Source organism: Pristiophorus japonicus, unplaced genomic scaffold, assembly GCF_044704955.1.
Source record: "Pristiophorus japonicus isolate sPriJap1 unplaced genomic scaffold, sPriJap1.hap1 HAP1_SCAFFOLD_271, whole genome shotgun sequence".
Classification (NCBI taxonomy): Eukaryota; Metazoa; Chordata; class Chondrichthyes; family Pristiophoridae; genus Pristiophorus; species Pristiophorus japonicus.
In genome coordinates this window covers 777,648-802,512 of record NW_027252461.1, presented here as the reverse complement: position 1 = coordinate 802,512, position 24,865 = coordinate 777,648, and the positions used below count along the sequence as shown (strand labels likewise).

Genomic DNA, 24,865 nt, shown 5'->3' with positions numbered 1-24,865 from the left:
AGAACATTACTGTCCAGCTCAGGGACAGGGTTATACAGAGCAGCAGGAACAATGACTGAGGGCCAGAATGAACATGTTCAGTGGCCAATGGGGGCCCAGGAAATCATGTCCCAGTAACTAAAGTGGTCTTGGGTATTTACCCAGCATTCGCCGCGATGGAGAATGTGCCGAGCCCAGACTACAGGGGCCCAGTGCGCAGGCGCGAGACCTGGCTGTATTTGGAGCATGCGCGGTGCGTGTAATGGCGGAGCGGCTGTGGTGAAATGTGTTCCGCCAAACAGCTCCTACTCCGCGGGGCGGAGGGGAGTAAAGGACCAGCGGGGAGCCGGGGAGGCTTCAGAAACACCTGGTGCCCGCCGGAAGCCCGGAATAATAACCGGAATATCGGCGGCTGCAGCCTCGAGGCTTTCTCCCGGTCACAGGCCCCGGGTAACGGCGGCCATCTTTGTACAGGAAGGCAGGGTCAGTCCTCCGCCATCTTGGTTCAGTGAGCAGCAAAGCGCATGCGCGGCCATCTTGGTAAAGTAAGAGCTGAGTTATTTTATCCTCACACCTCGGATTTCTCTCATTGTTCTGATCTCCAAAGTGTATCGTCCCAACCTTCTCAACCTGTCCTCATCAGAGAACCCCCTCCTCGCCGGAATCAACCTCTGAACAGCCTCCAGTGTAAGTATATCCTTCCTTAAACACACAGTATTCCAGGTGTGGTCCCACCAATACCCTGTACACTTGGAGCAGGACTTCTCTGCTTAAACACACAGTATTCCAGGTGTGGTCTCACCAATACCCTGTACACTTGGAGCAGGACTTCTCTGCTTAAACACACAGTGTTCCAGGTGTGGTCCCACCAATACCCTGTACACTTGGAGCAGGACTTCTCTGCTTAAACACACAGTGTTCCAGGTGTGGTCCCACCAATACCCTGTACACTTGGAGCATGACTTCTCTGCTTTTTATTCTATCCCCCTGACAATAAAGGCCAACATTACATTTGCCTTCCTGACTACTTCCTGAACCTGCAGACTAACTTTTTGTGTTTTATGCACAAACACCCTCAGGTCTCTCTGTCCTGTAGCACTTTGCAATTTTTCTCCCTTTAAATTATAATTTGCTTTTCTGTTATTTCTGCCAACGTGGATAACCTCACATTTTCCCATATTATACTCCATCTGACAAATTTTTGCCCACTCATTTTTCCTGTCTATATCCCTTTGCAAATTTTGTTTGTCCTCAATTTGCTTTCCCACCTATCTTTGTATCATCAGCAAACTTGGCTATATTACACTTGGTTCTTTTATCCAAGTCATTAATATAGATTTTAAATAGTTGAGGACCTAGCACCGATTCCTGCAGCACCCCACTAGTCACCATTTGCCAACCAGAAAAAGACCCATTTATCCCGACTCTCTGTTTTCTGTTAGTTAACCTATCCTCTATCCATGCTAATATACTGCCCCCAACCCAGTGAGCTTTTATCTTGTGCAGTAACCTTTTATGTCCCACCTTATCAAATGCCTTCTGGGAATCTAAATACACCACATCCACTGGTTCCGCCTTATCCATCCTGCTCATTATATCCTCAAAGAACTCCAGCAAATTTGGCAAACATGATTTCCCTTTCATGAAGCCATACTGACTCTGCTTGATTGAATCATGCTTTTCCAAATGTCCCACTACTGCTTCCTTAATAATGGTCTCCAGCACTTTCCCAATGACAGATGTTAGGCTAACTGGTCTTTAGTTTCCTGTTTTTTGTCTGCCTCCTTTTTTAAATATAGGCGTTACATTTTCGGTTTTCCAATCTGTTGGGACCGCCCCAGAATCCAGGGAATTTTGGTAGATTACAACTACTGTGTCCACTATCTCTGCAGCCACTTCTCTTAAGATCCTACGATGTAAACCATCAGGGCAAGGTGACTTGTCTGCCTTTAGTCCCATTATTTTACCGAGTACTACTTCATTATGAATCGTTATTGTATTAAGTTTTTCCCTCACTATAGCCCCTTGATTATCCACTTTGGTATTACTCTCAGTGACTGAGTGTTTTACTGTAATTAAACTAATCTTGGACTGTTTCTGTCAGATATTAACTCCGGCACGGTCCCAACAAACACTCCCACTCCCTCGTCCCTCTGATGTTTCTGCAGAATTGCTTTGTGAAGACGGGCTCATGGAGAGAAACACCCTGCATGGAATGATCCCAAATTGAGCATCTCCAAGGGACAAGGCTTGCAGCTTTAATCATTCTCTGTCCTTTCCCCCCAGGCCCAGTTCCTTTGCTCAGATTCTGATAAAAGTAAATTGGGAAAAGTGCACTTTGATTTTTACAGATTGAATTATTGCAGAGAGCTGCGCATGCGCGGTTCAGCCCCACCCTCTGTGTCGTTCCCAGTGAGCAGAAGAGCACATGTGCCCTTCCCTCCCCCAGCCCTGCCTGTGATCGCCATTCACTCAGTGAGCAGAAGAAGATGGTTTAAAACAGCCAGGAATGGAGGCACCGCGGCCCCAGGGTAAGGCAGCGAGCAGCAGCCTCCTTACAGCAGCGCAGCGCTTTGGGAGTGTGTCCGCAGATGGGCTCAGAGATCGGCATTGAGTCCGGGGGGAGTTCAGGGGGAGGGGGGGGCTGTGTGTAAGAGGCAGAGTGGACCAAGAATCAGTGTCAGTGTGTGGTGTGAGTGGGGGAAGGGAGAGGCCATTCTCGGGCTGTGTGTGGATAGCGTGTATCCAGGGTAAGGGAGACAGAATGGGCAGAATCTGCTGTTTACAATCTGCTGCTTTCTCTCTCCAAACCAGGAGTGAACGTTCCTGGTTTAGTTCCCTCGGGGGCTGTGTGTAAGGGGCAGAGTGGATCAGGAACTAGTTTCGGAACATGGTGTGAGTGGGGGAAGGGAAAGGCCATTCTCGGGCTGTGTGTGGACAATGTAAGGTAACAGAGAAAGTAAACCACCTCGCTCTTTCAAATCATTGCTGCTTTCTTTCCCCCAATCAGTCGTGAATGTTCCTGATTCAGTTCCAATCTCACCGTGTCTGTAGTTCTTGGACAGTGAGCAGTGGAAACACACCTGTCAGTGAGGATGTGGGGAGTTTCACAAAGTGCATCTATTGCAGGCACCAGGACAGGAGTGTGGGAGAAGATATTTTAAAGACCAGTTATATTGTTTCGGTGAGCTGAGTTCTCCAGAACCATGTTGCTGGTGGTTGACAGATACATTGTCGCTCCCTCATGTTCTCCCCCGCATCCATCTCTTAGAACTAATAATGTTCTCGTATTATTATTCTCAGAGCAAAATTCTTCAACCAGCCAGAACAAATGTGAGCTTTCCTCCACCCAGAACACAAGGAACAGTGCAGGCAGCTCCTTCTCACACACAGTAAGTAGATTATCACTCACAGAGCGCAGAGACTCAGAACTGGCCTCAATCCTATTGTCACAGACAGCAGAAGCTGTCAGTCCCACAGTGATCCGAAGTGGCAGAGTTACATTGTGAATCTTACAGCCACATGGAGCAGCAGAATCACATGCTGTTTCACCATTGAAACAGATCACACTGACAGGTACATTAAACACCCACACTCACTTGCCAGAAACTGGCAGGTGGAGAATAAAAGACAATCATCTATCAGAAAAAATGTCCAATGGAATGTATAAACCACACTCGCATATCAGAAGCTAATGGTTACAGAGCAAAAGCCATATTCATGTTTCAGAATCTGACGGATTCAGTATTTAAACCCCCCATAACATACCAGAAGATGACAGGTGCAGAATAAAACCCACATTCCCGTAGCATAGACTGACAGATACACACACCCACATATATGAAAGTGACAGTAACAGAATAAAATCCCCACTTGCATACCAGAGATTGACAGGTAAAGTGTAAATCCCATGTGCACATGTCAGAAAACTGAAAGGCAGTAAGTAAAATTGTTACTTGCATCGCAGAAACTGATCGGGGCAGAGTAAAACCCACACACACACATCAGAAAAAATGACACAGAGAAGGCAAAATCTTTATTCACATATCAGAGAAATACAGGTTAAAAGTAAAATTAATTCTCACGTTCACATACTCGAGATTAGCTGATACAGAGTAAATTCCACACTCACATAGCAGGAACTGACAGGTACTTTCTTAAACACAATCAAGTAGCAGGAACAAATAGGTACAGTCGAACATAGCAGAAACTGAGAAGCACAGATTATACCTGAACACACAACAAAACCTGACAGTTACAGAAAAATACACACACTTGCATATCAGAGACTGAGTGATACAGTATAAAACCCATACTCTCATATGAGCGACTGAGTGATACAGTATAAAACCCACACTCACATATCAGAGGCTGACATATTACAATCCATATTCCCATAACATACAGTGACATGCCCAGACTCACGAGCCAGTAATTGACAGGTACAGGGTAAAGACCTCTCTTTCATTCCAGAAACTGACAGGTACAAAGGAAAGTCCACTCACAATTAAGCAGAAACTGGCAGTTATAGAGTGAGGCCCACAATCACATGTCAGAACTTGACGGGTACAGAATAAAACCCAGATTCCCATAACAGAAATGGAGAGATACAGAGAAAGGACCACACTCATAGCAGAGACAGATAGATACAGAGTAAAACTCAGACTCATTTACCAGAGACCAACAGATTCAGCATAAACACTCACCTCCATAACACAAATTGACAGTTAAAAAGTAAAACCAATACTCGATCAGGAATTGGTGGTACACAGTAAAACAATACTAACATACTGGAGAATGACGGGTATGGAGTAGAGCTCACATTCACATAACAGATGGACAGATACAGCGCAAAATACACATCACACACCAAGAATGGAAAGAAACATAGAAAATAGGTGCAGGAGCAGGCCATTTGGCCCTTCGAGCCTGCACCGCCATTCAATATAATCATGGTTGATCATGCAACTTCAGTACCCCGCTGCCGCTTTCTCTCCCTATCCCTTGATCCCGTTAGCCCTCAGGGCCACATCTAACTCCCTCTTGAATATATCCAACGAACTGGACTCCACAACTTTCTGTGATAGAGAATTGCACAGGTTTACCACTCTCTGGGTGAAAAAGTTTCTCCTCATTTCAGTCCGACATGACTTACCCCTTATCCTTAGACTGTGACCCCTGGTTCTGGACGTTCCCAACATCAGGAACATTCTTCCTGCATCTAACTTGTCCAGTCCTGTCATAATTTTATATGTTTCTATGAGATCCCCTCTCATTCTTCTAAATTCCAGTGAGTGTAAGCCTAGCCGATCCAGTCTTTCTTCATATGTCAGTCCTGCCATGCCGGAAATTAGTCTGGTGAACCTTCACTGCACTCCCCTAATAGCAAGTACGTCCTTGCTCAGATTAAGAGAACAAAACTGCACATCATACTCAAGGTGTGGTCTCACCAAGGCCCTGCACAACTGCAGTAACACCTCCCTGCTCCTACACTCAAATCCTCTCGCTATGAAGGCCAGCATGCCAGTTGCTTTCTTTACTGCCTGCTGGACCTGCATGCCTACCTTCAGTGACTGATGTACCATGACACCCAGGTATCTTTGAACCTCCCCTTTTACTAATCTGTCACCATTCAGGTAATAATCTGCCTTCCTGTTTTTGCCACCAAAGTGAATAACCTCACATTTATCCACATTTTCCTGCATCTGCCATGCAATTGCTCACTCACCTAACCTGTCCAATTCACCCTGCAGCCTCTTCGCATCCTCCTCACAGCTCACACTGCCACCCAGCTTAGTGTCATCTGCAAACTTGGAGATATTACTTTCAATTCCATCGTCTAAATCATTAATATATATTGTAAATAGCTGGGGTCCCAGCACTGAACCTTGTGGGACCCCACTAGTCACTGCCTGCCATTCTGAAAAGGATCTGTTTATTCTCACTCTTTGCGTCCTGTCTGCCAACCAGTTCTGCCTCCACGTCAGTACTTTACCCCCAATACCATGTGCTTTAATTTTGCACACTAATCTCTGGTGTGGGACCTTGTCAAAAGCCTTTTGAAATTCCAAATACACCAAATCCACTGGTTCTCCCTTATCCACTCTACTAGTTACATCCTCAAAAACCTCTAGAAGATTTGTCAAGCATGATTTCCCTTTCATAAATCCATGCTGACTTGGACCGATCCTGTCACTGCTTTCCAAATGCTCTGCTATTACATCTTTAATTGATTCCAGCATTTTCCCCACCACTGATGTCAGGCAAACCGGTCTATAATTCCCTGTTTTCTCTCTCTCTCCTTTTTTAAAAAGTGGGGTTACATTTGCTACCCTCCAATCCATAGTAACTGATCCAGAGTCCATGGAATTTTGAAAAATGACCACCAATGCATCCATTATTTCTAGGGCCACTTCTTTAACTACTCTGGGATGCAGACTGTCAGACCCTGGCGATTTATTGGCCTTCAATCCCATCAGTTTCCCTCCAAGCATTTCCTGACTAATAAGGATTTCCCTCAGTTCCTCCTTCCCGCTAGACCCTCGGTCCCCTAGTATTTTTGGGAGGTTATTCATGTCTTCCTTACTGAAGACAGAACCAAAGTATTTGTTCAGTTGGTCTGCCATTTCATTGTTCCCCATTATGAATTCGCCTGATTCTGACTGCAAGGGGCCTACATTAGACTTCACTAATCTTTTTCTCTTCACATATCTATAGAAGCTTTTGCAGTCAGTTTTTATGTTCCCTGCAAGCTTACTCCCATATTCTATTTTCCCCCTCCTAATTACACCCTTAGTCCTCCTCTGCTGAATTCTAAATTTCTCCCAGTCCTCAGGTTTGCTGCTTTTTCAGGCCAATTTCTATGCCTCTTCCTTGGATTTAACACTGTCCCTAATTTCCCTTGTTAGCCACAGTTGAGCCACCGTTCCTGTTTTATTTTTTACGCCAGACAGGGATGTACAATAGTTGTAATTCATCCATGTGATCTTTAAATGTCTGCCATTGCCTATCCACCGTCAACCCTTTAAGTTTCATTCGCCAGTTTATCCTATCCAAATCATGTCTCATACCATCGAAGTTTCCTTTAAGTTCCGGACCCTAGTCTCTGAGTTAACTGGGTTGCTCTCCATCTTAATGAAGAATTCTACCATATTATGGTCACTCTTCCCCAAGGAGCCATGCAAGACCAGATTGCTAATTAGTCCTCTCTCGTTACACAAAACCCAGTCTAGGATGGCCTGCTCTCTCATAGGTTCCTCGACATATTGGTCTAGAAAACCATCCCTTATACACTCTAGGAAATTTTCCACCACAGTATTGCTACAAGTTTGGTTAGCCCAATCAATATGTAGGTTAAAGTCACCCATGATAACTGCTGTACCCTTATTGCACGCGTCCTTAATTTCCTGTTTGATGCAATCCCCAACCTCCCTGCTACTGTTTGGTGGTTTGTACATAACCCCAACTAACATTTTTTGCCCTTTGATGTTTCGCAGCTCTACCCATATAGATTCCACATTATCCCAGCCAATGTCCTTCCTTACTATTGCATTAACCTCCTCTTTAACCACTAACGCTACCCCACCTCCTTTTCCTTTCTGGCTATTCTTCCTGAATATTGAATACCCCTGGATGTTATGTTCCCAGCTTTGGTTACTCTGAAGCCATGTCTCTGTAATCCCAATGACATCATATCCGTTAACAGCTATCTGCGCAGTTAATTCATCCACCTTATTACAAATGCTTCTCGCTTTGAGACTCAGAGCCTTCAGGCTTGTTTTTTTAACACACTTTGTCCTTTTAGGATTATGTTGTAATGTGGCCCTTTTTGATACAGAATGAAACCCACAGGCAATGACCAGAAATTGACATGTACAGGATAAAATCCACCTCTCGTATCAGAAACTAACATAGAGTAAAACCCTCATCCACATACCAGAGGTGGCCAGATAGAGTCAAATCCACACTCCCATACCAGACACCCACTATATAAGAAAATAAGAACATAAGAAATAGGAGCAGGAGTAGGCCATACGGCCCCTCGAGCCTGCTCCGCCATTTAATACGATCATGGCTGATCCGATCATGGACTCAGGACAACTTCCCTGCCCGCTCCCCATAACCCCTTCTTCCCTTATCGGTTAAGACACTGTCTATCTCTGTCTTAAATATATTCAATGTCCCAGCTTCTACAGCTCTCTGAGGCAGCGAATTCCAATGGTTTATAACCCTCTGAGAAAAAAATTCCTCCTCCTCTCAGTTTTAAATGGGGGGGCCCTTATTCTAAGTTTATGCCCCCCTAGTTCTAGTCTCCCCTATCAGTGAAAACATCCTCTCTGCGACTACGCTGTCAAGCCCCCTCATAATCTTATACGTTTCGAGAAATCACCTTTCATTCATTCTTCTGAATTCAATGAGTAGAGGCCCAACCTCCTCAACATTTTCTCAGAAGTCAAGCCCCTCATCTCTGGAATCAACCAACTGAACCTTCTCTCAACTTCCTGCAAAGCAAGTATATCCTTTCATAAATATGGAAACCAAAACTGCATGCAGTATTCCAGGTGTGGCCTCACCAATACCCTGTGTAAATGCAGCAAGACTTCCCTGCTTTTATACTCCAGCCCCTTTGCAATAAAGGAAAAGATTGCATTGGCCTTCCTGATCACGTGCTGTACCTGCATTCTAACCTTTTGTGTTTCATGCACAAGTACCCCCAAGTCCCGTTGGACTGCAGCACTTTGCAATCTTTCTCCATTCAAATAATAACTTGATCTTTGATTTTTTTTCAGCCATAGTGCATCACTTCACACTTTCCAACATTATACTCCATCTGCCAAATTATTGCCCACTTACTGAGCCGATCTGTGTCATTTGGCAGATTTTTTGTGTCCTCCTCACACATTGCTTTTCCTCCCATCTTTGTATCATCAGCAAACTTGGCTACTTACATAGAAACAAAGAAAATAGGTGCAGGAGTAGGCCATTCGGCCCTTCTAGCCTGCACCACCATTCAATGAGTTCATGGCTGAACATGCAACTTCAGTACCCCATTCCTGCTTTCTCGCCATACCCCTTGATTCCCCTAGTAGTAAGGACTTCATCTAACTCCTTTTTGAATATATTTAGTGAACTGGCCTCAATAACTTTCTGTGGGAGAGAATTCCACAGGTTCACCACTCTCTGGGTGAAGAAGTTTCTCCTCATCTCAGTCCTAAATGGCTTACCCCTTATCCTTAGACTGTGACCCCTGGTTCTGGACATCCCCACCATCGGGAACAATCTTCCTGCATCTAACCTGTCTGAACCCATCAGAATTTTAAACATTTCTATGAGGTCCCCTCTCATTCTTCTGAACTCCAGTGAATACAAGCCCAGTTGATCCAGTCTTTCTTAATAGGTCAGTCCCACCATCCAGGGAATCAGTCTGGTGAACCTTCGCTGCACTCCCTCAATAGCAAGAATGTCCTTCCTCACGTTAGGAGACCAAAACTGTACACAATACTCCAGGTGTGGCCTCACCAAGGCCCTGTACAACTGTAGCAACACCTCCCTGCCCCTGTACTCAAATCCCCTTGCTATGAAGGCCAACAAGCCATTTGCTTTCTTAACCGCCTGCTGTACCTGCATGCCAACCTTCAATGACTGATGTATCATGACACCCAGGTCTCGTTGCACCGCCCCTTTTCCTAATCTGTCACCATTCAGTTAATAGTCTGTCTCTCTCTTTTTACCACCAAAGTGGATAACCTCACATTTATCCACATTATACTTCATCTGCCATGCATTTGCCCACTCACCAAACATATCCAAGTTGCTCTGCAGCCTCATAGCATCCTCGCAGCTCACACTGCCACCCACTTAGTGTCATCCGCAAATTTGGAGTTACTACATTTAATCCCCTCTAAATCATTAATGTACAGTGTAAACAGCTGGGGCCCCAGCACAGAACCTTGCAGTACCCCACTAGTCACTGCCTACCATTCTGAAAAGTACCCATTTACTCCTACTCTTTGCTTCCTGTCTGACAACCAGTTCTCAATCCATGTCAGCACACTATCCCCAATCCCTTGTGCTTTACCTTTGCACATTCATCTGTTGTGTGGGACCTTGTCGAAACCCTTCTGAAAGTCCAAATATACCACATCAACTGGTTCTCCCTTGTCCACTCTACTGGAAACATCCTCAAAAAATTCCAGAAGATTTGTCAAGCATGATTTCCCTTTCACAAATCCATGCTGACTTGGACCTATCATGTCACCTCTTTCCAAATGCGCTGCTATGACATCCTTAATAATTGATTCCATCATTTTACCCACTACTGATGTCAGGCTGACCATTCTATAATTCACTGTTTTCTCTCTCCCTCCTTTTTTAAAAAGTGGTGTTACATTGGCGACCCTCCACTCGATAGGAACTGATCCAGAGTCTATGGAATGTTGGAAAATGACTGCCAATGCCTCTGCTATTTCCAGGGCCACCTCCTTAAGTACTCTGGGATGCAGTCCATCAGGCCCTGGGGATTTATCGGCCTTCAATCCCATCAATTTCCCCAACACAATTTCCCGACTAATAAGGATTTCCCTCAGTTCCTCCTCCTTAATAGACCCTCCGACCACTTTTATATCCGGAAGGTTGTTTGTATCCTCCTTAGTGAATACCGAACCAAAGTACTTGTTCAATTGGTGTACCATTTCTTTGTTCCCCGTTATGACTTCCCCTGATTCTGACTGCAGGGAACCTACGTTTGTCTTTACTAACCTTTATCTCTACTAACCTTTATCTCTTTACATATCTATAGAAACTTTTGCAATCCGCCTTAATGTTCCCTGCAAGCTTCTTCTCGTACTCCATTTTCCCTGCCCTAATCAAACCCTTTGTCCTCCTCTGCTGAGTTCTAAATTTCTCCCAGTCCCCGGGTTCGCTGCTATTTCTGGCCAATTTGTATGCCACTTCCTTGGCTTTAATACTTTCCCTGATTTCCCTTGATAGCCACGGTTGAGCCACCATCCCTTTTTTTCTTTTTACGCCAGACAGGAATGTACAATTGTTGTAGTTCATCCATGCGGTCTCTAAATGTCTGCCATTGCCCATCCACAGTCAACCCCTTAAGTATCATTCGCCAATCTATCCTAGTCAATTCACGCCTCATACCTTCAAAGTTACCCTTCTTTAAGTTCTGGACCATGGTCTCTGAATTAACAGTTTCATTCTCCATCCTAATGTAGAATTCCACCATATTATGGTCACTCTTCCCCAAGGGGCCTCGCACAACGAGATTCCTAATTAATCCTCTCTCATTACATAACACCCAGTCTAAGATGGCCTCCCCCCTAGTTGGTTCCTTGACATATTGGTCTAGAAAACCATCCCTTATGCACTCCAGGAAATCCTCCTCCACTATTGCTTGCAGTTTGGTTAGCCCAATCTCTGTGCATATTAAAGTCACCCATTATAACTGCTGCACCTTTATTGCATGCACCCCTAATTTCCTGTTTGATGCCCTCCCCAACATTATTACTACTGTTTGGATGTCTGTACACAACACCCACTAACGTTTTTTGCCTTTTGGTGTTCTGCAGCTCTACCCATATAGATTCACATCATCCAAGCTGATGACCTTCATAACTGTTGCATTAATCTCCTCTTTAACCAGCAATGCTACCCCACCTCCTTTTCCTTTTATTCTATCCTTCCTGAATGTTGCATACCCATGGATGTTGAGTTCCCAGCCCTGATCATCCTGGAGCCACGTCTCTGTAATCCCAATCACATCATATCTGTTAACATCTATTTGCACAGTTATTTCATCCACCTTATTATGGATACTCCTTGCATTAAGACACAAAGCCTTCAGGCTTGTTTTTTTAACACACTTTGTCCTTTTAGAATTTTGCTGTACAGTGGCCCCTCGGTCCCTTCTTCCAAGTCGTTAATATAGATTGTAAATAGTTGGGGTCCCAGCACTGATCCCTGCGGCACCCCACTCATTACTGATTGCCAACCCGAGAATGAACCATTTACCCAGACTCTCTGTTGTCTGTTAGTTAGCCAATCCTCTATCCATGAACTTTTATCTTGTGCAGTAACCTTTTATGTGGCACCTTGTCAAATGCCTTCTGGAAGTCCAAATACACCACACCCACTTTATCCACCCTGGCCCATGATGTGAAGTGGAACATAATTCATCGAAAGCACCTCTGACAGTGTTGAGCAGAAACTGACCAAACAATTGTGAAAAATGAATTCCTGAATGTTTGGTATTGTACAAGACAAAAATAGAAAGAATGCATTTCTTCCAAATGTCCAGGCCTGGTCTGAATGATGGATTAGTGATTTTGAGATGAGATAAAATTATAACTTTCGCAAACTGTTTAAAAATAGACTGATATTTGAGGACAAAAATATTTCATTTCAGAATTTTTTTCAACATGGTACAAGCAGCGAAGGAGTTTGATGACGTATGCCATTGCCTAAAAGAGAACTGATTTAGTTGGCTACTATTGCATATTTTCTTCTAATTTTTTAAAGTTTTGATTTGCTGTGTATTTCCACCTGTTTTGAATAACACCGAAAATGAAAATAATCATTGCATTTAGGATAAGGGGTCGGCCATTTAGGACTGAGATGAGGAGAAACTTCTTCACTCGAGAGTTGTTAACCTGTGGAATTCCCTGCCGCAGAGAGTTGTTGATGCCAGTTCACTGGATATATTCAAGAGGGAGTTAGATATGGCTCTTACGGTTTAGGGGATCAAGAGGTATGGAGAGAAAGCAGGAAAGGGGTACTGAAGGAATGATCAGCCATGATATTGAATGGTGGTGCAGGCTCGAAGGGCCGAATGGCCTACTCCTGCACCTATTTTTCTATGTTTCTATGTTCGTTACATGCTCAAAGAATTCAAGCAAATTTGTCAAACTTAACTTCCATTTCATAAATCCATGCTGACTCTGTCTGACCGAATTATGTTTTTCCAAATGTCATGCTAATGCTTCTTTAAGAATGAACTCTTCAACATTTTCCCAATCACAGATGTTCGGGTAACTGGGCTATAGTTTCCTGCTTTTTGTCTGCCTCCTTTTTAACCGAGTGCGGCTCTCGGTCCCCGGGCAACACCGAGTGTGGCTCTCAGTCCCCGGGCAACACCGAGCGCGGCTCTCGGTCCCCGAGCAACACCGAGTGTGGCTCTCAGTCCCCGGGCAACACCGAGTGCGGCTGTCGGGCCCCGGGCAACACCGAGCGCGGCTCTCAGTCCCCGGGCAACACCGAGTGTGGCTCTCAGTCCCCGGGCAACACCGAGCGCGGCTCTCGGGCCCCGGGCAACACCGAGCGCGGCTCTCGGTCCCCGGGCAACACCGAGCGCGGCTCTCGGTCCCCGGGCAACACCGAGCGCGGCTCTCGGGCCCCGGGCAACACCGAGCGCGGCTCTCGGGCCCCGGGCAACACCGAGCGCGGCTCTCGGGCCCCGGGCGGCGCCGGGCGCGGCTCTCGGGCCCCGGGCAACACCGAGCGCGGCTCTCGGGCCCCGGGCGTCGCCGGGCGCGGCTCTCGGGCCCCGAGTCAGAGCCACCGGGCCCAGCCCCTCCTCCACACCAGGAAAACAACAACTTACATTTATACAGCAGGCCCAGCAATTCCCAGCCGCTCTGTATCAGGTGGGCGCTGGATGTGGAAGTCACTCACTGGCCTCCTGTGTGGGTTTGTTTGTGACACCAATTTGAGCTGGATGGAGAGGGGGAGAAGTTGCTGGGTTTTTCCTCCAGTACTTCTGGGCCCAGTGGGACCAACAATTTACCATGTGGGTCTGTCGAGGGAGGTGGGTTCCCTTCCCTGAAGGACAGCAGTGATCCAGATGTGTTTTTACGACAATCCGGCAGCTTTCATGGTCACTTTTTTCTCGTGCCGGCCCCACACAGACTCATTCAGCTCAATTTCACAACCTGCCTTTGTGTTTTTGTGGGTTCTCTCTCACACTCACTTTTCCTGTTTGAAATTCACTTTACAGGGTGTTAAAAGGGGAGGATTTGTAGACTGGAAGCTCAAACCAAACATCACCTCAAGATCTGACAGAGTCACTCGGTACATCGGGACTGGAATATCATCAGCTTTTGACCATGGAAGCAGAAGGACCCGTTCACAGTGGGGAGAAATGGTACACATGCTCTGTGTGTGGGAAGGGATTCATTCGATCATCCGACCTGCTGAGACACCAGCGAGTTCACAGTGGGGAGAGACCATTCACCTGCTCTGAGTGTGACAAGGGATTCTCTCTGTCAGGCAACCTGCTGAGACATCAGCGAGTTCACAAGTGACTGCAGGGGTTGGATTCTGCTGTTATTCACATCCCGGACTGAATCGTGTTCATTCTGACAGTTGGGGTTTATAACTCCTGTAACACTGATGTTAATAACTCCTGAAATCGACTGGAGTTTAATATTTGGGATAAATACACATAAATTAGTTTTGCTTTCAACACATTGCTGTGGATTTTTGTCTTTCCCACCTGAGTGTTTAGCATCACCTGGCTGAAGCTGAGAAAGGACAATCTGTGGGGAGGATCTTACGGGGAGATCAGAACTTCAGCCTGGACACAGTCCTTCAGGGCCACACACAGATCTCATTCATCTCAACTCCAATGTGTATTGGCCCAACCTACTCAACCTACTCAACCATAAGTCAATCCCCTCATCTCTGGAATCAACTCTGGAATCTGCAGCAGACATGAGCAAGGACTTGAGGCTTATTAAAAGACACATATTTCATTACAGACAAGGTTACACTGGGAGAAATGTTCAGTTAGATCATAAGAAATAGTAGCAGGAGTAGGCCTTTTGGCCCCTCGGGCCTGCTCCGCCATTCAATAAGATCATGGCTGATCTGATCATGGACTCAGTTCCACTTCCCTGCCCACTCCCCATAACCCTTTACTCTCTTATCGCTCAAAAATCTGTCTATCTCCGCCTTAAATATATTCAAAGACCCAGCCTCCATAGCTCTCCTGGGCAGAGAATTCCACAGATTTACAACCCTCAGAGAAGAAATTCCTCGTCTCAGTTTTAATTGGGTGGCCCATTATTCTAAGACGATGTCCCCTAGTTTTAGTTCCCCGTGTAAGTGGAAATATCCTCGCTGCATCCACCTATCAAGCCCCCTCATTATCTTATATTTTGATAAAATCACCTCATTCTTCTGAACTCCAATGTGTTTAGGCCCAATCTACTCAAGCTATCTTTATAAGTCAATCCCCTCATCTCTGAAACAACCTAGTGAACCTTCTCTGAACTGCCTCCAATGCAGATATATCCTTCCTTAAATATAGAGACCAAAATACAGAGTCCATTACAGGCAACATGCCAATCAAACCAGCAGCACACTGGCACCTTAACAGTGTCTCATTGGCCGACAGGCTTTTCTTAAATAGATTTGCTGAGTGGATATAAACTTAAACCAGGTTTACAGGCGTGATGCTCTATTCACATATTGAAGGTAGAAGAGATGCTGTGGGGTACATGCTAAGTCCAGTAGCTGAAAGTGATTAACAGACTGGGTTTTGTGTTTACTGATTCCAGGCGTGTTATCAATACCAGCAAAAACGAAGCCCATGGAATAACGGGGACAGTGGCAGCATGGATATGAAAGTGGCTAAGTGACACACACAGAGTAGTGGTGAACATTGTTTTTCAGACTGGAGGAAGTGGTGTTCCCCAGGGGTCGGTATTGGGGCCACTGCTTTTTTTGATCTATATTAATAACCTAGACTTGGGTGTACAGGGCAAAATTTCCAAATCTACAGCTCACACAAAACTTGGAAGTACAGTGAACAGTGAGGAGGATAGTGATAGACTTCAGAAAGTCTGACAGGCTGGTGGAATGGGCAGACATGTGGCAGATGAAACTTAACGTAGAAAAGTTTAAAAGTGATACATTTTGGGAGGAAGAAAGAGGAGAGGAAATATAAACTAAAGGATACAATTGTAAAGGGGGGCGTGAACAGAGAGACCCAGGAGTATGTGTGCACCAATCACTGAAGGTGGAAGCACAGGTTGAGAAAGTGGTTACAAAAACATACGGGACCCTAGGCTTCATGAATAGAGGTATAGAGTACAGAAGTGTGGATATTATGTTGAACCCACGTAAAACTCTGATTCGGCCACAACTGGAGTATTGTGTGCAGTTCTGGGTAATCATCATCATCATAGGCAGTCCCTCGGATCGAGGAAGACATGTTTCCACTCTAAAAATGAAACCTTAGGTGCCTGAACAGTCCAACACGAAGCCACAGTCCCTGTCACAGGTGGGACAGATAGTCGTTGAGGGAAGGGGTGGGTGGGACAGGTTTGCCGCATGTTCTTTCTGATGCCTGCGGTTGATTTCTGCATGCTCTCAACGATGAGACTCGAGGTGCTCAGCGCCCTCCCGGATGCTCTTCCTCCACTTAGGGCGGTCTTTAGCCAGGGACTCCCAGGTGTCGGTGGGGATGTTGTACTTTATCAGGGAGGCTTTGAGGGTGTCCCTGTAACGTTTCCTCTGCCACACCTTTGGCTCGTTTGCTGTGAAGAAGTTCTGAGTAGAGTGCTTGCTTTGGGAGTCTCGTGTCTGGCATGCGAAAAATGTGGCCTGTGCAGCGGAGATGATCAAATATGGTCCGTGCTTCTATGCTGGGGATTTTGGCCTGGCCGACGACACCAACATTGGTGCATCTGTCCTCCCAGGGAATTTGTAGGATCTTGCGGAGACCTCGTTGGTGTTATTTCTCCAGAAACTTGAGGTGTCGACTGTACATAGTCCATGTCTCTGAGGGTGGGTATTACTACAGCCCTGTAGACCATGAGCTTAGTGGTAGATTTGAGGGCGTGGTCCTCAAACACTCTTTTCCTCAAGAGGCCGAAGGCTGCACTGGAAGCGGTGTTGAATCTTGTCGTCAATGTCTGGTCTTGTTGATAAGAGGTTCCCGAGGTATGGGAAATGATCCACATTGTCCAGGGCCGCGCCATGGATCTTGATGACTGCGGGGGGTGAGTGGAGGGAGTGCTGTGCGGCGAGGACAGGCTGGTGGAGGACCTCAGACTTTCAGATGTTTAGTGTAAATTCCCATGATTTGGTACGGCTCAGTAAATACGTTGACTATGACTTGGAGTTCAGCCTCTGTGTGTTCGCAGACGCAAGTATTGTCCGCGTACGGAAGCTCAACGACAGAGATTGGGGTGGTCTTGGACCTGGCCTCGAGACGATGAAGGTTGGACAGGTTCCCACTGGTTCTGTAGTTTAGTTCCACTCCAGCGGGGAGATTGTTGACTGAGCTGGAGCAATTCTGGCTTCCGCATTTTAGTAAGTATACAAAGGCCTTTTGAGAGCGTGCAGAAATATTCCACGGATGAGGGACTTCAGTTACGTGGATAGTCTGGAGAAGTTGGGGTTGTTCTCAGAACAGAGAAGATTGAGAGGAGATTTGACAGAGGTGTTCAAAATCATGAGGGGTCTGGACAGAGTAGCTAGAGTGGGATTAGTAGAAGCTCTTGCAGATAGCCGGCATGGGCTCGATGGGCCAAATGGCCTCCTTCCATGTTGTAACCAGTCTCTGTTTCTATGATGATTAAAAATGTGTTGCCCAGGATGCTCCATCTCCCGGGCACTGGGACCCAGTTGGGAACAGAGATACTGAAGCCCCGCCCACTCTCTGTCCCCAAACCAAGATGTACCCTGATCCCGCCATGTGCAAGATGGTGGCCAGTGACCCCGCTCACCCGGGCCTGTCAGCACGGGGCCTGTGGGCTCCAATTCAGAGCCTGAGATTTATTCTGTATCTAAGCCGTGCTGCACCTGCTCTGGGATTGTTTGACGAGAAAGTCTAGAGGGAGCTTTACTCTGAATCTAATCAGTGCTGTACCTGCTCTGGTCGTGTTCGACAGGACAGTGGAGGGGAAACGTTTTAATACATACGATAAATGACGGACAGGTAAAGACCATCTGGTCCATCAAGCCTGTCCCACACAATTGCGATATATCACAGCGTATACACTCCACTCCACCCGAGTCCATGTCATCTCCTGGGAGAGGCAAAAATACAGATTTTAAAAAAAAACTCGGACAATTTGGGAAAACAAAATCTATGAAATTCCTCTCCAAGCCATCGAAGTGATCGAAACCAGTCCAGTAGATCACTCTGGCCATTAAACTCCCTGCAGTACCTACCTTCTGTAAGTGTTAATCTCCGCCGCAGCCAGAAACAAATCCAGCTTTTACTTGAAGGAATTCAGTGAGTCTGCATCCACCACATGAGAGGGCAGCTTGATCCAGAGGTCTACTGTTCTCTGGGAAAAGAACCACCTCCTGATGTCTAACCTAGATCTAGGCTTGTACAACTGAAATTTGTATCCCTGGTCCTGTCTAACCTACTTATTTGAAATAAACGGTCAGCTGGAACACTCTCTTTCACCTTCATTATTTTATAAACCTCAATCATATCATCCTAAGTCGACACTGCTCTATGGTAAAGAGTCCCAGCTCTTTTAACCTGTCTTGGTAACTAAGATGCTTCAGACTTGGAATTAGTCGAGTGGCCCTTTCCAGAACCTCAATATCACCCACCATGTGAGGAGACCAAAACTGGACACAGTATTCCAAGTGTGGCCTGACTAAGGTCTTGTACTCGGACAAAACAGTACTCCTCGTCTTATACTGAATTGTCCTATGGATACACCCCAACACCCTATTTGCTCTAACTGTCGCTACACTGCATTGCTCGTGTACCTTTAAGGATGTATTCACTAGAATGTCTAAATCTCTTTCTATCTCCACTATCTTTAATGCCTTTCCCTGGAGGGTGTATGAATGTTGAGCATTTGCCCTGCCCATATGCATAACACTGAACTTATCGAAGTTATACATAATTTTCCAGTCATGAGGCCAGTGTCCCAACACATTAAGATCTATCTGAAATAGATGAGCTTCTTCTACAGTTCGAGCACTCGCACAGATCTTGGTATAATTTCAAAATTTGCAAATTGTGCCCCCAACCCCAAAATCCAGATCATAAATAAAAATAGTGAAAAACAACGGTCCCAAAACTGATCCCTGCAGGACACCACTGGTGACCGGTCTCCAAACAGATCCAAATCCATCTACAACTGCTCTTTACCTGCATCCTGCAGCCAGTTCTGTATCCAGCTCAATATATTATCAGTACCAGAGGCTCCGATCTTATAGAGAAGCCTCTTGTGTGGTACACTGTCAAAAGGTTTTTGGAAATCTAAGTAGACAATGTCTACTGGGCTTCCCTCATCCACCAACTTTGTACCTTCTTCAAAAAATACAATTGGAGTTGTGAGACAAGAACTCTTTATAATGGGTTGTGGTGTCCCTAATATGTCCCTCCCTATCCAAGTATTTAGATATTGCATCCCTTATGATTCTTTCAATCATCTTACCTATTACTGATATTAATCTGATGGGTCTCTGGTTACCCGGGTCTGCCTTGTCACATTTTTATTAAAATGGGGACTTCATTAGCCTCCTTCCAATCTGTAGGAACTATTTCAGAGTGAGCTATTAAACATACATGCCAGGGGCTCGCACAACACAAGTCCCATCGCCCAGAGAACCCTCACACAGCACATGTCCCATCGCCCAGAGGACCCTCACACAGCACATGTCCCATCCCCCGAGGGGGCTCAAACAGCACATGTCCATCTCCCGGAGGACCCTCACACAGCACATGTCCATCTCCCGGAGGACCCTCACACAGCACATGTCCATCTCCCGGAGGACCCTCACACAGCACATGTCCATCTCCCGGAGGACTCTCACAGCACATGTCCCATCTTCCGGAGGACCCTCACACAGCACATGTCCATCTCCCGGAGGACCCTCACACAGCACATGTCCATCTCCCGGAGGACCCTCACACAGCACATGTCCCATCTCCCGGAGGAACCTCACACAGCACATGTCCATCTCCCGGAGGACTCTCACATAGCACATGTCCCATCTCCCGGAGGGGCTCACACAGCACATGTCCCATCTCCCGGAGGACCCTCGCACAGCACATGTCCCATCTCCCGGAGGACCCTCGCACAGCACATGTCCCATGTCCCGGAGGACCCTCGCACAGCACATGTCCATCTCCCGGAGGGGCTCGCACAGCACATGTCCCATCTCCCGGAGGACCCTCACACAGTACATGTCCCATCTCCCGGAGGGGCTCACACAGCACATGTCCCTTCTCCTGGAGGACCCTTGGATGGATATCCTCTGGCCCGGCTGCTCTATCTATTTTTAAGTTCTGAATGTTTTCTAAAACAATATATTTATCTATGTTAATGTTACTGATAAAACTATTATTATTAATAAATTCTAATATTTGGGATGATGTTAAAGGGTGAAGACTGATGCACAGTACTCACTAATATTCCCACCATACTCAGTGAGTCCTGTGTAACCTGTCCTTGAACACCCTTCAGTGGCCCAATACAGACTTTGATAGTTCTCGGACTCTCCACACAACTGAAAAAGCTCTGCCCATGACGGCCAGTTGTCTCCAATCCTTTTATTCGGTCCGTGTCGCAGGGTCTCAGTCCCTTTGGTTCTCCCGGCCAATCGGGACGGTATAATGTGATCAGTGTTGCCCAGATGTTCCCCACACGCAGGCCTGATCCGAGATCAGGCTCACTACTAAACACCAGATCCAATCTCTGGTTTTCCCCAGTTACTGCATTAACATGTTGTGTCAGGAAACAGTGCTGTATATTGTCACTCAATCTGTCAGCTGCACTGCCCCCAGCAGCAGTTAAAGGCCCGTGGCCCTGAATGTCAGGCCAATGACAATGATCTTCCCTCAGCTCCATTCTCTCTCTCTGTCCCCCCACACACACTGCCTGAGCTCTCAATCTGACTGTTCCCAGCACCTTCTCTCTTTATTCTCTCACATTGCTGGGCTTCGGGGCTGTGTGGGCGGGGCCCCGACCTCTGACAAGGTGGGTGGGACCATGACCCGCGCGTTGAGTGGGCGGGGCTGTGAACTCACGCACGGTGGGTGGTCCCTCTCCAGATGTGGCGGATACTCAGACAGGAAATGAGAGCTTCATTGTTGTCTCTCCGGACACAGAGAGAGCCCCAGACAGTGGGAGGGAGAAAGCCCTTCTTAATCAGTGTCATTAAAGCTGGCCAACGCTCCAGGGAAGTTGCTGAGTTGTGTGAGCTGAATATATTGTCTGTCAGCTCTCTCTCTGCCTGAGGTGTCCCTGAGAGAAAGCAAAACACGGTAGAAAGAAAGACAGGTGGATGCTGGGCGTGTGTGTCCTGGATGGGCTTCAGCCAGGAATATAAAGGAATGGGCAGTGATTGTAGATAGCAGAGAAAGCATGCTGTCCTTCATAGCGAGAGGATTTGAGTATAGGAGTAGGAAGGTCTCACTGCTATTGTACAGGGCCTTGGTGAGACCACGCCTGGAGTATTGTGTGCAGTTTTAGTATCCTAATCTGAGGAAGGACATTCTTGCTATTGAGGGAGTGCAGCGAAGGTTCACCAGACTGAGTCCAGGGATGGCAGGATTGACATATAAGGAAAGACTGGATCGGCTAGCCTGAAACTCACTGGAATGTAGAAGAATGAGAGGCGATCTCATAGAAACATATAAAATTCTGACGGAACTGGACAGGTTAGATGCAGGAAGAACGTTCCCGATGTTGGGGAAGTCCAGAACCAGGGGACATAGTCTTTGGATAAGGGTTAAGCCAATTAGGACCGAGATGAAGAGAAACTTCTTCACTCAGAGAATTGTGAACCTGTGGAATTCTCTGCCACGGAAAGTTGTTGAGGCCACTTCATTGGATATATTCAAAAGGGAGATAGATGTGGTCCTTTAGGCTAAAGGGATCAATGGGTATGGAGAGAAGGCTGGGGTGGGGTACTGTGGTTCAATGATCAGCCATGATCTTATTGAATGGCGGTGCAGGATAGTACGGCTGAATGGCCTGCTCCTGCACCTATTTTCTATGTTTGTATCTTTAATATGTGACCTACTCCTGGAAAATGCACGGCCGGTATATGAGGAGTCTCTAACCGCGGAATATAGAATTATTTTTACATCAATGTTTTGTTTCGACCAGTAACTACAAGGTAGGTTAAAATTGCACTCTATTTCACACCGATAATATTGGTCTCATTTTCTGTCCTGATTAGATGTCCCAGTGAATGTAGGAGTGCTTGAGAAAATTCCAGCTGTGGACCTAACAGGGATTGTAGACTGAGGAACAACACCAGGTGAACCAGCCCAGGATTGTGCGCGCACTAAACAGAGAAAGCTATTGATTCAAAGAGCTTCCATACATCGATAGGGGCGAAAGGTAAGCAAGATTCCCATTGATTCAGATACACACTGGTCCTGGGGATAGACTGGGGAGAAAGGTCAGAGAGTCCCATTGACTCAGATACACACTGGTCCTGGGGGTCTGGGGAGAAAGGTCAGAGAGAGTCCCTTTGACTCAGATACACACTGGTCCTGGGGATAGACTGGGGAGAAAGGTCAGAGAGAGTCCCATTGACTCAGATACACACTGGTCCTGCGGGACTGGGGGGAAAGGTCAGAGAGAGTCCCATTGACTCAGAAACACACTGGTCCTGGGGGACTGGGGGGAAAGGTCAGAGAGAGTCCCATTGACTCAGTTACATACTGGTCCTGGGGGACTGGGGGGAAAGGTCAGAGAGAGTCCCATTGACTCAGATACACACTGGTCCTGGGGGACTGGGGAGAAAGGTCAGAGAGAGTCCCAATCTACGTCACTTTATCAATATTTATCTAATTTTCTGTCTTGCATAATTCGATCTCGGGTAAATGATGGAGTGACAGAAAAAGGTCTGCAGCTGGAAGTGAACAGGGGTTGCAGACTGAGGAACAACAGCAGGTGAACCATCTATTGCTGAAAACCTTATCTCTGCCTTTGCTACCTCTAGACTTGAATATTCCATCATTCTCCTGGCCGGCCTCCCTTCTTACACCCTCCCGTAAACTTGCACTCATCCAAAACCCTGTTGCTCATTTCCTAACTCCTCACAAATTAATGCCAGAGAATAACTTCAACAACTGTTTGGAGAAATTCCTGATCCGAGACTGAATCGCTTGCATTTCCACAGTGGGAAAAGGAAAGGATGCTGAGAGTTAACGTGCATGAGCGTGTGTCTGCACACGCACAAGTGGAGAATTGTGATTGTAAAACAGCAGCTAACTCTACCAATGATATATTTATGGTGTCTTGAGATTGTAAGACACCTAAAGATAATGAGACAAATCAATGTTATATATCCCCTGACTGTGAAGGTACACAATTCATTCTACATTATGTTATCAGTGGGACAGTGGGAAATGTCCTCACCCCCTAAAGTGCTCATTCATCATCATCGCAGGCAGTCCGTCAGAATCGAGGAAAACTTGCTTCTACTCTAACAGTGAGTCCAATACGAGAACCACAATCTCTGTCACAGGTGGGACAGACAGTGGTTGAGGGAAGGGGTGGGTGGCGCTGGTTTGCCGCACGCTCCTTCCGCTACCTGAGCTTGATTTCTGCATGCTCTTAGCAACGAGACTCGAGGTGCTCAACGCCCTCCCGGATTCACTTCCTTCACTTAGGGTGGTCTTTGGCCAGGGACTCCCAGGTGTCGGTGGTGATGTTGTATTTCATCAAGGACGCTTTGAGGGTGTCCTTCAAACGTTTCCTCCGTCCACCTTGGGCTTGTTTGCCGTGAAGGAGTTCCGAGTAGAGCACTTGCTTTGGGAGTCTTGTGTCAGGCATGTGAACAATGTGGCCCGCCCAGTGGAGTTCATTAGTCAGGTGCTGACACCAGGAGATATGGTCAATATATTTAAATAGAAGCAGCAACCAGTTCACATCTCCCTGAACACACGGACAATATCACTGCCCATAGAGACCAGAGGAATTACACCCAGCTATATGTTGAGTATGTGGATAGATATAATATTCATAAAATGCCATAAATTAATATCCCAACTCAAAAATATTAAACACACATCTGTGAATAAAAATAATACAATACCGCCATTAAATGGCAGAGCAGGCTTGAGGGCCAGATGGCCTACTCCTCTTATTTCTTATGTTCTTATGCCAGATTATGTAAAACTGAGTAAAGGATCATTTAATCCATCAATGATCACCCGCTCCACATTTCCCTGCTGAATATTCCCTACCTTGGGTATAATGGTTTGGGCCTACACTGTGAGTAAATCTCACCAATGGGCACTCCCAGTGCGGAGTCTCGGCCAACGGGAGCCCGTCTGGAACTGGGTTGTGGAGATCAGTGGGACTCACTGGATTTCATTGGACAGCTGTCTGTGTCACACCTGATGTGGAGAGTTGATCGTAACACTTGGGAAATGCTCGATCCCAGAGCTAACCGCTGTTGTACTGGCGGGGGAGGAGGGACTGGGTATCATGTTTAACAAGGCAATGTCCTCCTTCCCATTTTAATATTTCCCTCTAACCCTCCTATTAATATTATATTTATTACAGAGCATCACAACTTGGGAACGCCTGTCATCGCCATGGCTGAAGGTCCAAACAGGGGAGAAGGTCCAACATCTTCAACAAGAATGAGAATGGACACAGCGCGGTTCACATGACCACTCCCAGAGCAGGTACATCACAGGTTATATATGGAGTAAAGCTCCCTCTGCACTGTCTCATCAAACACTCCCAGAGCAGGTACAGCACGGGTTATATACGGAGTAAAGCTCACTCTACGCTGTCCCATCAAACACTCCCAGAGCAGGTGCATCACAGGTTTTATATGGAGTAAAGCTCCCTCTGCAGTGTCTCATCAAACACTCCCAGAGCAGGTACATCACAGGTTATATATGGAGTAAAGCTCCCTCTGCACT

At 46.4% G+C, this 24,865-nt stretch overlaps 1 long non-coding RNA gene across 1 annotated transcript; it reads left to right on the top strand.

Moving 5' to 3' along the window:
* Positions 1 to 221: 221 nt before the first annotated feature.
* LOC139247538 (uncharacterized) lies at positions 222 to 14,749 on the top strand. The gene is made up of 3 exons (XR_011590892.1): positions 222 to 666; positions 3,283 to 3,371; positions 13,982 to 14,749. It is a non-coding gene; the product is annotated as an uncharacterized lncRNA (long non-coding RNA).
* Positions 14,750 to 24,865: the final 10,116 nt, after the last annotated feature.